Source organism: Urocitellus parryii, chromosome 5 (assembly GCF_045843805.1).
Source record: "Urocitellus parryii isolate mUroPar1 chromosome 5, mUroPar1.hap1, whole genome shotgun sequence".
Classification (NCBI taxonomy): Eukaryota; Metazoa; Chordata; class Mammalia; order Rodentia; family Sciuridae; genus Urocitellus; species Urocitellus parryii.
Genome location: NC_135535.1, coordinates 106532142 through 106548996, shown reverse-complemented (window position 1 = coordinate 106548996; position 16855 = coordinate 106532142). Strand labels below are relative to the sequence as shown.

The 16855-nt window shown below is 39.0% G+C and overlaps 1 pseudogene; it reads right to left on the bottom strand.

Moving 5' to 3' along the window:
* Nucleotides 1-2151: 2151 nt before the first annotated feature.
* The window catches only part of LOC113192962 (antigen WC1.1-like), a 54359-nt pseudogene continuing 39655 nt past the window's right edge, over nucleotides 2152-16855 (bottom strand).

Below are 16855 nucleotides of genomic sequence, written 5' to 3'. Positions count from 1 at the left end.
AATTAGAATAAATTAATAATTTAACAAAGAAAAAATATCAATGACTTTCTTCACAGAACTAGAAAAATCAGTCCTAAAATTCATATGGAAGAATAAAAGATTAAGAGTAGCCAAAGCAATACTGAGCAAGAAAAACAAGGCTGAGGCATCATAATTCCCACGCTCCAATTATGCTGCAGAGCTCTACTAACAAAAATAGAATGGTCTTTTAATAAAAACCAACATGCAAGTCAATGGAATACTAGACAGAAAGATAAATCTACATAGATATAGTCATTGGATTCTTGACAAAATCAGTAAAAGCACACATTGGTTAAAAGATGGATGTTATGGTTTGGATGTGAAGTGTCCTGCAAAAGCTAATGTGTGAGAGAATAAAAGAGGAGAAATAATTTGATTGTGAGAGCTTTAATGCAATCATTGAATTATTCCCTGATGGGGATTTAACTGAGTGGTAATTAAAGGCATGGAGTGTGTGGCTGGAGGAGGTGGGTCCCTGGAGGCATGGTCTTGGGGTATATATTTTGTATCTGGTGAGTGAAGTTTCTCTCTGCTTCCTGATCACCACATGATCTGCTTCCTTCTGCCACAATCTTCAACCTTGATGTTCTGCTTCACCTTGAGCCCCAAGGAATGGAGCCTGCTGACTATAGATGGAGACCTCTGAAACCATGAGTTTCTGAATAAACCTTTTCTCCTCTACACATGTGCTGGCTGGTTGGGTCTTTTAGTCACAGCAGCAAAAAGTTGACTAAATGGATTTTTTTAAACAAATGGTACTAGGAAAACAGGATATCCATATATAGAAGAATAAAGTAGGCTCCCTATATCTCACCCTGCACTAAAACCAATTAAAATGGATCAGAGACCGAGTAATTAGACAAGAAACTTTACAATTGCTATAAAAAATCATACAGCCAACTCTCAATACACAGGCACAAACGGTGATTACCTTATTAAAACTCCCAAACTCAAGAATCAATTGGAACAGCTTCAAATTTAAAAATTTCTAACAGCAAAGGAAACAAGATAATGAAAAGTGAGCATGAAGAATGGGAGAAACTCTTGCCACTTATTCTTCTGACAGAGGATTCACATCCAGAATATGTAAATGTCAAAATAACCCAAATAACCCAATCAGTCAATGGGTAAGTGAGCTAAACAGATATTTCTCACAAGATGACATGAAGATGACCAGCCTAGGTTTCTCTCAATGAATGAATGGGTAAAAAATTGTGGTGTGTGTGTGTGTGTGTGTGTGTGTGTGTGTGTATAAAATAGAATACATAATGGAGTTTTATTCAGTCATCAAGAAAAATTAAATCATATAATTTGCTGGTTAATAGATGTAACTGTAGAAAATCATGGTAAGTGAAATAAGTCAGACTCAAGAAGTTAAGGGTTGAGTCTTTTCTCTCATATGCAGAAGCTACTGAGACATAAGAGATAAAAAGGGGAGATATCATGAAAATAGTAGTAATAAGAGCAGAGTAGAAGGGGGTTGAGGGGGAGAGATGAGGGGGAGAAATGGGGAGGAACTCTGGAATGAAATTGATCAAATTATGCTCTCTGTGTACTTGAATATATCATGATGAATTCTACTTTTATGTATGAATGTAATGCTCTAACTACAAAAACAATAAATACATAGAAGGCAGACCTGTTGATTAGGAGAAGGTGATCAGGGGAAGGAGAAAGGAGAGACAGGGGAAGTACTGAATATTTAAATGTAGCAAATTATGTTATATGCATTTATGAATATGTCAAAATTAATGCCACTGTTATGAATAATTATAGTTCATTAATAAGAACATTAAAAAGCTTTCAAAATTATTTCTCATAAATTGAAAGACCACCGTATTTCTTGTCCCACATAGGTCTTGGTTTGCTGTATGAAAATTGGAACAAAGCCACAAAGTGTCTGTAGCTCATACAGATATGCCTCCATCCCATGGGCAGGGCGTACAGACAAAGAACATAATATATTCAGAAGAAATGGAAGAGCTTCAGTAAATAGAAAAAGGGAAGAGATGATATCATCTTGGTTTACAAGGCAACCTAGATTCTTGATGTAAAAGAAAACTGATCATTAATATATCCAAATCCATCTTTACAATGGTAATGATGCAAGACCACTGGAGAGAGAGCTATTCACACACCTGTCTGAGAATATCTGGCACCATCTCCCTCTTCTGGGAAAAAATTCTTCTCCTTTATTCCAGGGGAAAAAGGAATTTCAGAAACAGGTAAGTCTTCAACATCATCATAACTATTACCTGTGGCATCTGCCTGCTGCCCTTCAGGTTCTGAAAACACATAAGGAATAAGGTAGAAGGAAGAGCAGCATATTAGTTTGGGTTGTGCTTCAGTTTCTTCTAATGCAGAGATTCTAATAGCTGATAAAATAGGCACCATATTCCAAGGCTGTCCCAAAGGCATACATTTGATATTTGTATTCTTAGAAAGCATGCAAATCATCTAAATATTTCAATGTATTAAGTTTAAAAAAAATTACAAAAATTTCTTGCCAAAAACATCAATAAAAGTTATGCTATGAGTTTGAAGCATTCTTTTCAGACATGTGATAAAGGGTTGAAAAAATATATACATAAAAGTGACCTAGGGAGAATTCATCAGGACTAAGGAGAACCCAGGTTATTCATATGGCTTTTGAGGCAGTAGAGACACAGTGCTGTCCAGGAGAGAAGACTGGCTTTCTCTCTCCCACACATAGGCTATCCTACCAATTTCAATCCCAGGAAGCATGGTTTTCAACCTCCTCTACTGCTCTGCTGTCCTTAAGATTCGTTCTTAACAGAGCACTCCTGGACATGCCTCATCCTTGGAACTCTCCACTTTTACCACTTGGGGAATGTCCCAAATGTTCTCCTTTCTTATATCCTTTGTAGAGAAGAGTTTCTGGTAATTGATGAGTATAGGCACTACATACTCCATGTGTTTCAAGGATTAGAAAGGTCATTTTTTTTGGTCTTATTGTTCATATAAACCACAAAACGAATCATACATCCCTGAATTTCAGGGTCAAATCCATACTTCCCAAGGATCTTTTTCACCATGGAATTTTTGAGATGATGAGCCTCAAATGTTCTTTTTAAATTTATGGCCTTAGATTTTATAATGTTACATTTGAGGTATGTCTGTGAGCATACGGAAGTAGCTATGGAAACCAACAGATTAGAATCTAATCTTGCCCTTTCTGTGATGACAGAGTGGGTAAAGAGGAAAAACAGCTGTAAATAATATGGAGGAAACTCTTCCCATCCTAATCACAGAAAGTTCTTCTCAGATGATAACCTCCTCCTCACCCCCACCATCCAAGGGAAGACCTGTCTCTACTACCTGGGGCAGATTCAAGGTCTTCATTCTCCTTGTTCTCCCCTATGTAATAGGGAAGATTAGTTGTTGAGTCATCAGACAGGGTTCCTACTAGGAATAAAACAACATAGACAAACACAGTAGGATGTCCAATGTCAAGGTTCAGATGAAATTTTGAAGTTTCACACTTGTAGAGAGAGAGGACGTAGAGCTCCTGCCTTAGAGGATGCTGACAATTGTTATAGTGGTTCAGGGATATTCCTAAAAGTTCATGTTCTAAATGGTTTGTCCTCAGGTTGGTGGTATTGGAAAAGCTGGATTTAAGGAGTGGGGACTAATGGAACATACTAAGTTGTTGGGAGCATGTTCTTGAAAAGGATCATAGGATGCCGATATCTTCCTCTTTCTATTAATTTTCTGGTCACTATGAGGTAAGCGTCTTTGCTCTACCACATGCTCCCAGCATGATATGCTGCCTTGCACAGGCCCAAAGCATCAGGGCCAGGTACCAGGCAGAAAAACATCTTAAAATGTGAGTCAAAATAAATCTTTCCTCCTTATAATTTGATTATCTTAGGCATTTTATTTCAGAAAGGTAACACTACCTAATATGCCATGTGGGATTGGGTTAGTCATATGGTGTTTGCTTACTGAAGAGTCTCATACTGATGGCAAACTCATGCATAGAAAGGAGGCTAAGGAACATACCTGGGCTGTTCAGCAGGCTCTCCTTCTCTAGATTTATGGGGTAATCTATATCCTGGTACAGGACCTCATCAACAGCATCTTCAAAAGTGGGTAAGACTATGGAAAGCAGAATGAGTTCAGACATTGTCCCTGGAAGTAGTTTCCTTACCAACAGACAAAACCTTTTCCAATGCACACTCTTGGAGACACTCCTCTGGGTTTCCAGGGTCCTGTCCTTTAGTGTTGTGATGCACTGAGATAGAATTAGATTACCTGTCCACCTCTGGATCTTATAATCAGTCCCCACTAGCACTGTTCATATGGGTAGCCATCATATTTGAGGGCTCCACTTTTTAACCCAGGATAAATTCATGTCTTTTAAATCTCCAAGTCCACAGTAGATAAGGCAGTTTTTCATATAATCTGAATAAGTCTAAAATGTGTAGTTAAAAAACCCACAGTTGGTCCAATATTATCTGTGCATACTTTCAGGTCACAGAATTCCCAAGCCCCACCTTGGCGCTCTGCTCTCCAGCTGAGCAGCTGAGTTCCCAAGATGATGAAGACTAGAAACAGAAGAGCTCCCAGGATCATGCAGAGGATCCCAGGTAAAGAGAAGATGCCAGGGACAGGGGCTGAGGCTGAACTGGTATCTGAAAAAGAAAAAGGGCCAATGAGTTTTTAGAGAGGACCATAAGCTCAGGAGAACCCAGTTATCCTGGTCATCACTTGAGTCCTCAGGACCATGAAGTCCCTGAAAACATAGATCTGCCTGAATCTCAGGATATTACCACCCTAGATCCTGCTCTGGGATGTGTCAACTATCTTCTGAGTCTGATTTTAAGAGATTTCTATAAAGTAAATGTGGATGAGACTTTGGAGCTCTCTGACTGCTCTAATTTAACACAAGTGATGGCTTCTTCTAACACCTGATCATCAGAGCTGTGTAGACTCCATAGTGCAGAACACTGAAAATCTGCTTATCCCCTCCATTACCTGGTTTAGAGCAAAAGAACCACTTACTTCTCTGGGTGGGGTGAGCTGTTGTCCTTTCACCTGGGGACAAGAGAAGGAAAATGGAATAACTACACTGTTTTGGTCTGGGAATGTCTCCGGGTCCCACCCACCACCACTGACACATCATTCTCTCCAAGATGCCAGGAGATTGGGCACAGCCTTCCAGAGCCAGGGCTCAGGGCAGCAGGATAGCCTGGGAAGCCCTCTAGATGCAAACACACTCCTTCAACCCTGGCCCCATCTCCTGTCTTGCTACTCACCAGAGCACCTCACACCAGCGTCCTCCTCATGCTTGCAGTCACTCTGTCCCCAGGGTGCTGCAGCACAGGCCCACAGGGAGGGCTCCCTGCCCCTGCACTGCACCTCATCCAGCCAGATGCTTCCATTTCCAGGGCCAAATGCAGCCTTTCCTGGGGCTTCCAGGGCAGAGCCACAGCCCAGCTGCTGACACACCACCTCAGCCTCTGCCAGGCTCCAGGAGTCATCGCACACAGTGCCCCAGGTGCCTTTGTGCCCAACCTCCACTCTCCCTGAGCACTCGCTGTCTCCTCCCCTGAGTCGGAGCTTCTCTTTGTCTGAAAAGGCAGCGGCACCTCCTCTTACTCCCTGGTGGAAGGAAAGGAGCCCCTGGAAGCCATGGGGAAGGTATGAGGGGACGAGGTACCTGTGCAGGGTGCAGTGGCTGGACAGCTCTTTGGTCTGTTTCCTGCAGGAGCAGACAGTGGGGGAAGCACTGGTTCAGGGGCAACTGAGGTGATCCTGCCCCAAGACAAGGCTCTCTAAGGTCCTGGGCTCAGTTTGGGTGACAGGTGGAGATAAGGTGCTTCAGGATGGGTTACTAAGACATCCCCTAGAGCATATCCCTATCAGCAGCTGAAATTATTTTATCAGTTTACTTGTTCTTACTGTGCCCAGTACATGAAAAAATACAAACATGATCATGCACATACTCATGTGTGTACATGCAAACATACACAGACACACGTAACCCAGAAAAAAACTTCACTAGAAAGGGGACCTTGCCTCATTCTCTCTGTTCCTACAAACAGGACAATGCCTGCCATGTTGAATGCGTCATTACAAACATGTACAGGCCACTTTCTACAAATGCCACAAACAGTGGCTTGATAAATATTGACTGAATAAATGAACAGATGAATAAAATCTGCTGAAGAATTTTAAAAGTTTTTTTGCTAATCAAAAAGGGAATAAAAGAAATGTAAGTTAATGTTAATGATTTTTGGTAATGAATAGTAGACATTTAAAACATAAGTACTACAAAATCCCCAAAGTGATTTGTACTCAAATACCCTCATATTGTTAATGAAAACTTACAAACATATGGAAAGTATTCATTTAACTTAATTGAAAGTAATCTTTTAAATAAAATAAAAGTACTTTTTACATAAATAAAACAAGTAGAATTCAGAGAAGAGTTAATAAGTGGAGAATTGTTCACTGGTAAGATAGAAACATTTTTATAAAAAGATAATACACTGAGGATAATTAATACATGAAAGGACATAGAATGTAAAATGGAGCCAAGTAAAACAAAACAAATAATATATAAAAATGAAAAAAATACAGAGAAAACATACAAGGCACTTGTCCTAAAACACCATCATGAGTATACATTGTTCTTAATATTCTGTCAACTCCTACCCTATGCAGAAAACATCTCTAGAAATTATCACAGGACCTGTCTTTGGTGGATGCTCACTTTCAGGACTGGTTGTCTCACTATTTCAATATGCAGAGTCTATTGTAGAGAAAAACAGTATAAATACATATTCTTATAATTTATTATCCCTTCAGCCTCTACAAGGAAAACAAAAAATAAGGTGTGGAAAAGTAGGAAAAGAAGAGTAAGCATTTGTTTTTGAAGCATTTACCATCATTTATCATTTCATCCTCCCTGGATTTTAGGCAGTTCTCAGCAGAGGTTTGTGGGTTTTGTTTCTTTTTTGATTTTTGAGGTTCTGTATGATTTTTTGCATTTATATGAATGGTCAAGTTATAAAAAAATGCTGGTGTCTTCTCTCAAGATATGAAATACTGATTGAAAGCAGTTGCTCCTACAAAGTAATGACAGTATCTTTTTCAAAAATAAATATCATGTGATCTTATAACCATTGGTAGTCACTGGTAGTAACAAACCTACTAGTATGTAGTGTTACACGTGTAAGGATATGTATTACAATATTGTTTGTAGAAGGGAAAAATAGAAAAGAATTATAAATTTGTAGCAAAATTTTATGCAAGCTGGAATACTAATTGCTTAAGAATGAAACATTATGGAGTTATTTTATAAAAATGGGAGTTACTTGAGGAATATCCATAATATATTGTTAAGAAAAGCCAATGTAACAATAGTAAGTAAGATATAATCCTAATGTTGTAAAACCAAATAAAAAGACACCATAAGATAAATGCTTTTATCACTACATGAGCTTAGATAGGATTCCATGAAAATGGAAGATTGGGAAAAAAGTAATTACCAGTCCATTAATCCTATTCACATCAGGGGATTATGAACAGACAAGGGTTAAGCAATGTCACTAATGTACCTTTTATATTTTAATGTCTTTTTTTTATTTCATTGAGTAATTAATGTTTTGGTAATTAGGTGTAATAGAGAAGATGTTGTTTAACTCTACAGAAAAAAAAAAAACTAGAAGGAAGAACATAAATCCCCCAGTGTCAAGCATGTGGCCGATTCTGTGAAAAAAGCAAAAAAAGATGGCACAGCTAAAGAGAAGGTGGGATGGCCAGCTTTTCATGCCTCCGGTGCTCATTGCCCAGACAGACAGCATTACTCATTCCCTGGGGGTCCTCACATGGAGGGGTTCATTAGTGTTACTTAAACTTAGAGTGAACCCAAACCCAACCAGTAGAAATCTGTACCCGGGAGTCACAGCCCTGACCTCTGGAGTGGCTCACAGTCTCCTCCCTCTTCCATGGAAAGTCCTTCAAAGTCAGAGAACAGCATGTTGAATACATCTTCCCTGGAATTTCTGCTAATAGGCTAATTACAGACTCCTGAGACATGGTTTCCTGTTGTTTCTGCATTTTGGAGTCACAAAGAAATGTGCCAGTGTCACTTCTAAAGGCAGCTCACCTGTGACCCAGCAACACATTAATCAACTTGGTAACCAAATGAGTATATTCCCAGCATTAGATAGACATTATGTTACAGAAGACAAAGACCATTGAAGACTGCTGGAAGAGTCCAAGCTGCAAGTGATCTTTCCTGAACTAAGAAGAGAGTGAGAAGATCCGAGAAGAAGGATTTAAGATGTATTTGCTGATAGAGACATAGAATTTGCTACCTCATTGGAACTGGAGAGAGAGCAAAAGAGAAGACATTAAGACATGAATTTAGACTGAGAATAAGTAACTGGGCAACAACAGTGGCATTAACTGGGATGAGGAATAGAACAGGGAGAAAATGGTAGAGGCAGGGCTTAAAGGGGTGGAATAAAACACTCTAGTTTGAAAATTAAATTTGAGTGGTCTATTAAAAATACAAGTGAGGGTATCCATTAGCAATGAAACATGTGAGTTTGGATTTAAGGGCAGAGACCAGGTATGGAGGTATGGAGCTGTCAGTGGAATGATATCATCTACAGCCATGGACCCTGATGTGATAAGAGATGGAAAAGAGCTAAGGAAGAATACAGAGTCTAAAATTTAGATATTGAACAAAGAAGTTGCAAGACTCTAAGACAGAATAATAATCAGTAAATTAGAGTGACCAAGAAGAGAAAACAAAAAATTAGACAGCTGAGAGTTTCTATTTCCAGTGAAGTTGAGGGAAGATCATCATTCATATGTATGATGCAGTTTAAATAGCAATGAGAGGGAGATCAGGGAATTTGTAAAATGTCATGTTAGAGAGAGGGCAAGAGCATATGTGAGAGAAGCACACAACAATATGGAGCCAGTGTGGAGGATCCATCACAGATTGGATCACAAATTCCAAGAGACTGGTAGAATAATTTCATATCATAACAAGACACAGCACTTGCCCATGATTCAGCAGTCCTTGCCTAGTCTTGTACAAGTAGGGAAGAAACTGAAAAACTGATAAGGAAAAATATCTGGAATCTGCATGAAGATTAAATATCTGGAAAAGGGAGCATCAAGAATATGTGCCACAAGGAGAAGAGACAACAGTTAGAGAAGGAAAAATGCAATCAAGATCACAGGCTGGACAGTTGGTGATGGTCAGTAGTGTGGCCATATATGGAGATGGGGTGTGAGGGAGTGCTTTAAAGGGAGAAAGTCAGGAATGGAGAGGCCAGGATGTTATCTCCGTTATGTTCCAAGATGGTGGCAGCATCAGGAACAGGAGTCAGAGAAGCCTGGCGAGCCTGATACTGCAGCCTTCCTGGATAAGGGGGAGCAACCAGGCTGGATAGTGACACCAAAAGAAATGGTAGATTGTGCCACTTCATGGGGGCAGATTTCAAGTAACTGAACATGGAGAAAAAGAAAAAAAAATTGTTTAAAATGATAAGTGAGAGCAAAAATATTTTTATTCTACTATTTGGTCCAGAAACATCCTGTTTAAAAGGAAGCACAGAGCTTTCAAATGATAAGGACATCATTGTTTTCAGTTGAAAGCCAGGCTTTTATCAGAACTTGGAAATGAAGGTGACATTACAGGTCTTAAAAAATTGGAAGATGTTAGGCTCCAATTTCCAACAAGCCCCATGGAATGTTTTCTGGTAGAGGGATGAAGTGACATATGGGTTTGTAGTAATATATAAATAAAGGCTCAGAGGAGGCAGTCTCAACCAAGACCACTGGGTCTGTGAGGCGATGAATTCAAGAAGAAAATGGAGTCCAGGCCCTGTACCTTACAGCAGTTTCTCATGATGTGGCAGGCGAGAAGATTAACAAACAGGTTTGTTGTTACTGGGGCCATGCTGTGAAAAGGCCTTGAGCTCTTCTCACCCATCTAGATAATCATGCTTCTTTCTCCCCACCCTCTTCCTGCTCTGTCCTTGATGGGATTTTATCAGTATTTCAGGATCGCCATGCTCCTCCCACCTGAGTGTTTATACTGACAAAATCCTCTAATTACTTCTTTCATTGTATGTCTACTTCTCCTTTGGGTCTCAAACTAAGTATAATTTCTCTTTTCCTCAAATTACACATTTTCACAGCACTTCCCACTTCTTCATGACACTCATATTTATAGCTGGTATGTGTCATCATGCTGGAGGATAAACTCCATGAGGACAGGGACAGTATTTTCTTCTTGTCTCTCCTCAGGTCTAGAATTATGTTTCTCCCTACAAGTCACTCAATTACTTACCATAAACAATCTGAAATGAGAGGTTGTCTGTCTGATGTAGATGGATTTCAGAGTAAAAGACCATGAGCTCAAAATCAACCCAGACAGTAGTACTGGGTCCTCCAAGATGTCCCTCACTCTTCTAAGGGTATTGGATGGATGAAGTGCTTACTCCTAACCTCAGTTTCCACCTCTGGATAAATGATCACCATAAAACCTATGAACAATTTGCGGAGAGAATTAACCTTCATTACATGTGAAAACTAATGCAATGATAGGACATAGTTAGTTACATAATTGAGGTTAAATTCCTCACTCTACCAAGGAATACAGAGTAATTATTATAGCTTAGACTGCACTAGTCATTTGCTTAGATGAATTTTCGGAGGACAAGTTTATACTTCCACATACTTACTTTAATATCCATGACATTTCTCACATAAGTGGCTGTCAGAACAATTTGACTTATTTCTGTCATGAAACAAGATTATAATTTGACGCTTAAATAATATCTATTCAAACTTTCACCTTGTAGACCTATTTGAACTCATTCCTTTGGTATGAAATTTCTCTAACAACTAACAGAGTGAGGACATGGCAGTAGGGAGTAAGTCACCTGAGCACATGATATAAGCTTCCTCCTTTGCAGAGCAAGATCTCTGTTTCCAAGGGTCAGAAGGACACTGCCAGAGAGAGGTGTCCGTTTTCCTACACTGGATTCCATCCACCCAACGGGGTCTAGAACCTTCTCTGTGAGGAACAGAAGTGTTCCTCACAGCCAAGCTGTCTGCAGATCAAGGACAAGGTCACAGCTTCCATGGGGCTGTGGCAGACACTGCCCCAGGTGTTGTTGTAGAAAACCTCCAGCCACCCAGCACACTCCTGGTCCTCGCTCACCAGCCTGAGGGCCAGGAACTCTGAAACCAAGAGGAGGAAAATAGAACACAGTGAGTATTTAAAACTTAGTGCTGTTTTTTCTTTATCCTTAGGCAGTGCTTATTGCTAACTTTGCTGAAGAAATATCTATTGGGTGGAAGGACAAAACTTTCATCCCTTTTTGATAACTTGTATGTCTCTTCCTATTTCTATGACAAAGTTATAGTGGAAAATGAACAGGCAGGAACACTGGACTGGGGATCTTGAAGGGGGGGAGGAAAAACTACCTGACTAAACATCTGACAGACCCTGGGAAAGGGGGTGTGAACAGTGAAGTGACAGAATAGTGAAGTCCCAGACATGTCAATTCCTGATCCTGGAGCTTGTGAATAGGTTATCTTGTGAGGCAAAGAAACTTTGCAGACAAGATCAAAATGAAGATTTTTAATGGTAAGATTATTTTAGATTATCTTGTATTAACCACATCCTTAGACCTGTATTCACAGAAGCAGACAACTGTTTCTGACCCTGGTCAGAGAGAGACGTAAAAGTGAAAAAAAAAAATGGTCAGAGGAATGTAAGGTGGTTGACTTGAAGAAGGAAGGGGGTTATAGGCAACTTTAGATGCTGGAGAAGACACGGAAATGAGTCTTCCCAGAGTCTCAGCTGAATGCCGCCTGCTGACCCCTTGTTAATATTCCAGGTGGACTGGGTTCAGACTTGAATTCCTGTTGTTTTAAGCCATTAGCTCTGTGGTAATTTATTATATAGCAGTAATAGGAAATTAATATAGTAGTCTCAGGATGTTGCACCCACAGTAAATGAAGGATATGGTCTGCAGTCAAATGGACAACTGAAGTGAAAGATTGTCATGAAACAGGGCTGAGAAAAAAAGAGCAGAAGCTCAGCTGCTGTAGCAGGAAATGGAAGTATCCCATCATCACTGATAGAGTGGCAGACAGTGTGGGAGGAGTCTCTTCCCCCCTCCACCCTACCACCAATTTCCCCTTCTCTGCTCTAAGGTTTAGATACCATTCTGCACACCCTCCTCACTTCTCCCACCTGTGCACAGTGTGCAGCACAAACCTGAGCAGATGACCCCAGCATCCTCCTTGTGCCTGCAGTTGTGCTGCCCCCAGCCCTGGGAAGGGCACTACCACACATGGGCCTCCTCTCCTGTGCAGTTCAGCTCATCCAGCCAGATGGGCCCTGATCCCTCTCCAAAGTGAGCAGAGATGGTGGCCTCCAGGGCCACTCCACAGCCCAGCTGTCTGCACACCAAGTGGGCATCACTCAGGTCCCAGCTGTCATCACAGATGGAGCCCCAGGAGCCCTGCTGCAGGATCTCCACTCTCCCTGCACAGCGACTGCCCCCATCCACCAGGCGGAGCTGTCTGCTGTCTGAGGAGAGACAGGATCATGTCAGTGGGCATTTACACAGGGAATGGGAAGGCTCTTGTGCTGAGGGCCTTGCTCACCTGAGCAGTTGGCAGTGTGGCCCTCTGAGGCTGCAGAGCCTGCTGGGTCAGACCAGGAGTTGTTGCATTGGGGCAGCAGCTGGGCCTGGTTTCCTATCAAAGGGGTTAGAGAAAAGGAAGCTGAATTAAACTAGACAATAATCTAGTGATGGTATCTGAAAGCTGTGCAAATGATCAGTGGTTTTCTGTCTTCAGAGCTAATCTCTTAATGGAGATTTCTTCCTCTGACTCTGACTGACTATTGTGCTTTATGTCAAACACTAGGAGTGACTTTGGGAAAATGGGACTATGTCAGTGCTTCTTAAGAGCATTGAATAGCTCCTAGGACAGCAAGACTTTTATAGTCATGTTCAGAGAAAAGTAAAAACTAGATCAGCTGTTTTCCTCTGGAGGCATTTATCCATTCAGAGGTGAAGGTGAGACTGAAAATCTCAGCATGTTTGCCAGATTGCCTTGGGAGTACACAAATATAATTTAGGTTGGACTAAAGAGGAGGAATTATGTTAAAGAACCAGGAAACTAGTGTTATATTTTGTAAACTAAAAGAATTTTATCATAAGGATGGTGCTCAGTTTCTTAAAACTTCAATTATTTTTGTATAAGGTGTTTTATCTTAAATGAAGTACCTGGAAAAGGCTAAATAAAATCCTTTTTAAAGGTTTTTCAAATACTATGTTGGTCAAAAATACCACATGAAATGGATTTTAGAGAGAGAACAAAGAATAAAAATGTGAAAAATTGGGAAAGATGTTTACATATTAGTATTGGTGTTTCCTTATAAGCAATTTAAAAAATCATGATTAAATGTTCTATTAAACGGCATGACGTGCATCTTGTCAGAAAATGATCACAAAAATCTAATAAAAATTTGAGAATTAAAAAATTGGCAACTAAAAATCAGAACCCAGAAGATGAATATAAAAACAGTAGATTACCACAGAATAAAAATAGCAAAGTATAAGAACATAGGAAAATACATTAAGCACAGAAAGATGAGGATAGAAAATATAAACAGGAAAATGAGAGACACGGTGAGAGAACATACCATTCCTTTATACTCTATAAGTTTTAGGTCTTTAAGACCATTATTGATAGCGCTAAAAGCATAACACAAAGTGAGATATTCAAAAGAAAACTCAAATTGCTAAAATTTGTGATGAAAAAGGGAATATCACAGCAGACACTATTGAAATATAGATGATATTCAGAAATTATTTTGAAAATTTATACTCCAATAAAATAGAAAATCTTGAAGACATCACCAAATTTCTAGAGACACACAACCTATCCCAACTGAATTAGGAGGACATACACAATTTAAACAGATAAGTTTCAAGCAATGAAATAGAAGATGCCTACTAACAAAGAAAAGCCCAGGACTAGGCAGTTTCAGAAGAGTTCTATAAGAACTTCAAAGAAGAATTAACACCATTACTCCCTAAATTAGTCCATGAAATAGAAAAGGAGAGAACCTTCCAAATTTATTCTATGAGGCTAGTATCACCCTGATATTAACACTAGACAAAAACACATCCAAGTGACAAAACTTCAGACCAATATCCCTGATGAGCCCAGACACAAAAATTCTCAATAAATTTCTGGAAAATTGAATATAAAGACATATTAAAAACAGTGCAACATAGATTAAGAAAAAGCACTTCACAAGACACAACACCCTTCATATTCAAAACCAGGGATTGAGCCCAGGAGCCACGTCCCTAGCACTTTTTTATTTTGAGACAGGGTCTCGCTGTGTTGCTTAGAGCTGAGGCTGGCTTTGAATTTTCAGTCCTCCTGCCTCAGCCTCCTGAGCTGCTGGGATTATAGGCGTGCCCAGCTGATGTTCTTAAGGAACTGCTAAACTGTGTGTGTGTGTGTGTGTGTGTGTGTGTGTGTGTGTGTGTGTGTGTGTGTATAGTGTAACCAGGGCCTTACCTGGAATGTCATATTTGTGAATGATGCTCATGTAATCAGCAATGATAAGCCATTTTTATTTATTTGTTTGTTTGTTTTAGTGCTGAGGATTAGACCCAGGGGTGTTTTATCATTGAGTTATATCCTCAGACCTTTTTTTTTTTTTTTTTTTTGAGACAGGGTCTCATTAAGTTGCTTAGGGCCTCACCAAGTTGCTGGGGCTAGTCCTGAATTTGTGATCCTCATGCCTCAGCCTCCTATGCTACTGGGATTGCAGACATGCAATACCATGTGCCATCAGCTAGAATTCTTAAAGTCAACATTTGGATATTGATCTTTTAATGGAGAACTTTAACTCATTTAATTTTTTGTAATCATTAATATCTTTTTTTTCTGCCTTCTTATTTTATTGTCCCAATTTCCACATTTTATTCTATTCTTTGCTACTTTTGCTCTTTCTTTTGATGAATGTCTAAGGTTTTCATTGTCTATATTTCTTTTTGTAGCTTGGAATGTACACATACCATTTCTATTTTTCTAGTTGTTGACCTTTCAATATTTAATATATGAATTTAACATACTTTTCCCTTAGCTACCTAAAGATTTACACAGTATCCATTTCTTTTCCTGAAACAAGAAGAGAATCTTAGCACAGTTTCATGTTTCTCATTCTACTGCCTTGCTTCCTAATTTGTTGAGATAATATGAGATTTTATTTCCAAATTGTTAAAGTTTGGGGCATTTCCTCTTAACAATTACTTCAGCTTTATCTCTAGCACTGCAAAAATCTTATTTAGGTTTAATAAATATTTAGTAGTTTATATGTTCATAAATCCTAAGTATAAATGTTACAGTTTCTTCATTCATATCTTTTTAATATTTTTTTTTTAGTTTTAGATGGACACAATATCTTTATTTTCTTTCATGTGGTGCTGAGGATCAAACCCAGTGCCTCCCATGCATGCAAGGTGATCACTCTACCACTGAGCCACAACCCCAGCCCTTCACTCATATCTTGATCCTGTTCATTGTGTTTCTAGACTCATTCTTCATTCTGTGGAAGTACATAATTGTATAATTGTGACAAGGCCTGGTTATGTGAGAGAGTAAACTTTTGAGGTGGTTATATTTCTGGAAATGTTTATTTTGTGTTGCTACTTGAATACTAATTAGACTGCATATAGGAGCCTAAATTAAAAAGTACCTTTTCCTCATAATTTTGAACACATTATTCCATTAGCTTCTAGTGTGCACCTTTGTTGAAGAGAAATCCAAGGCCAGTTGATGCTTTGCAAATCAATATTTTTCCTCTTCAGCAACACCATTCACTGGAGAGACTGTTCTTTCTCCATTGTGTGATCTTGGCACCTTTGTTGAAAATCAATTGACCATAAATGTTGGGTTTATTTCTGGAATCTCTATCCTGTTTCATTAATCAATGTGTCTGTCTTTATGCAACTACTGAGCTGTTTTGATTACTATAGCTTTGAAATGGATTTGAAGTCAGGTAGTGTGATGCCTCTAGCTGTGTTCTTTTTTGCTCAAGATTGCTGTGGCTATTCAGGTCCTTTGTGGTTCCACACAAATTTCATTTCTATTTTTGTGAAAAATGACATTGGCATTTTGATAGGGATTGCATTGAATTTGTAGGTTGCACTGGGTAGAATGGACATTTTAACAGTATTACATCTTCTAGTCCATGCATATGGGGATACCTTTCCACTAATTTGGGTTGTCAACTATTTCTTTCATCAGTGTTTTATAGTTTTCAGTAAATAGCTATTTTACATCATTAGTTAAGTTTACTTATATTTCTTCATGCTGTTGTGAATAGAATTAATTTTTAAATTTCTTTTATAGATATTGTACTTTTAGTGTGCTAATTTTGTATCCTGAAACTTTCCTGAATTCATTTATCATTTCTAAGAGCTTTTTGATGGAATTTTTAGGTTTTCTTTAAAATATAAGAACATGTCATCAGCAAAGAGACAAATTTACTTTTTCCTTTTCTGCTTAGGTGCTTTTTATTTATTTATTTTTAGTTGTCCAACTGCTCAGGCTGGAGCTTAGAAGATTATGTGGAACGGAAGTGCTGAGAGCTGGTACCCTTGCCCTATTCCTGATCTTATGATGTTAACTTCGGACTTTACACATATGGCATTGATTGTGTTGAGATACCTTACTTCTATGCCTGATTTGTTGAAAATTTTTATCATGAAGGATGTTGAATTTTGTCAACTTTTTT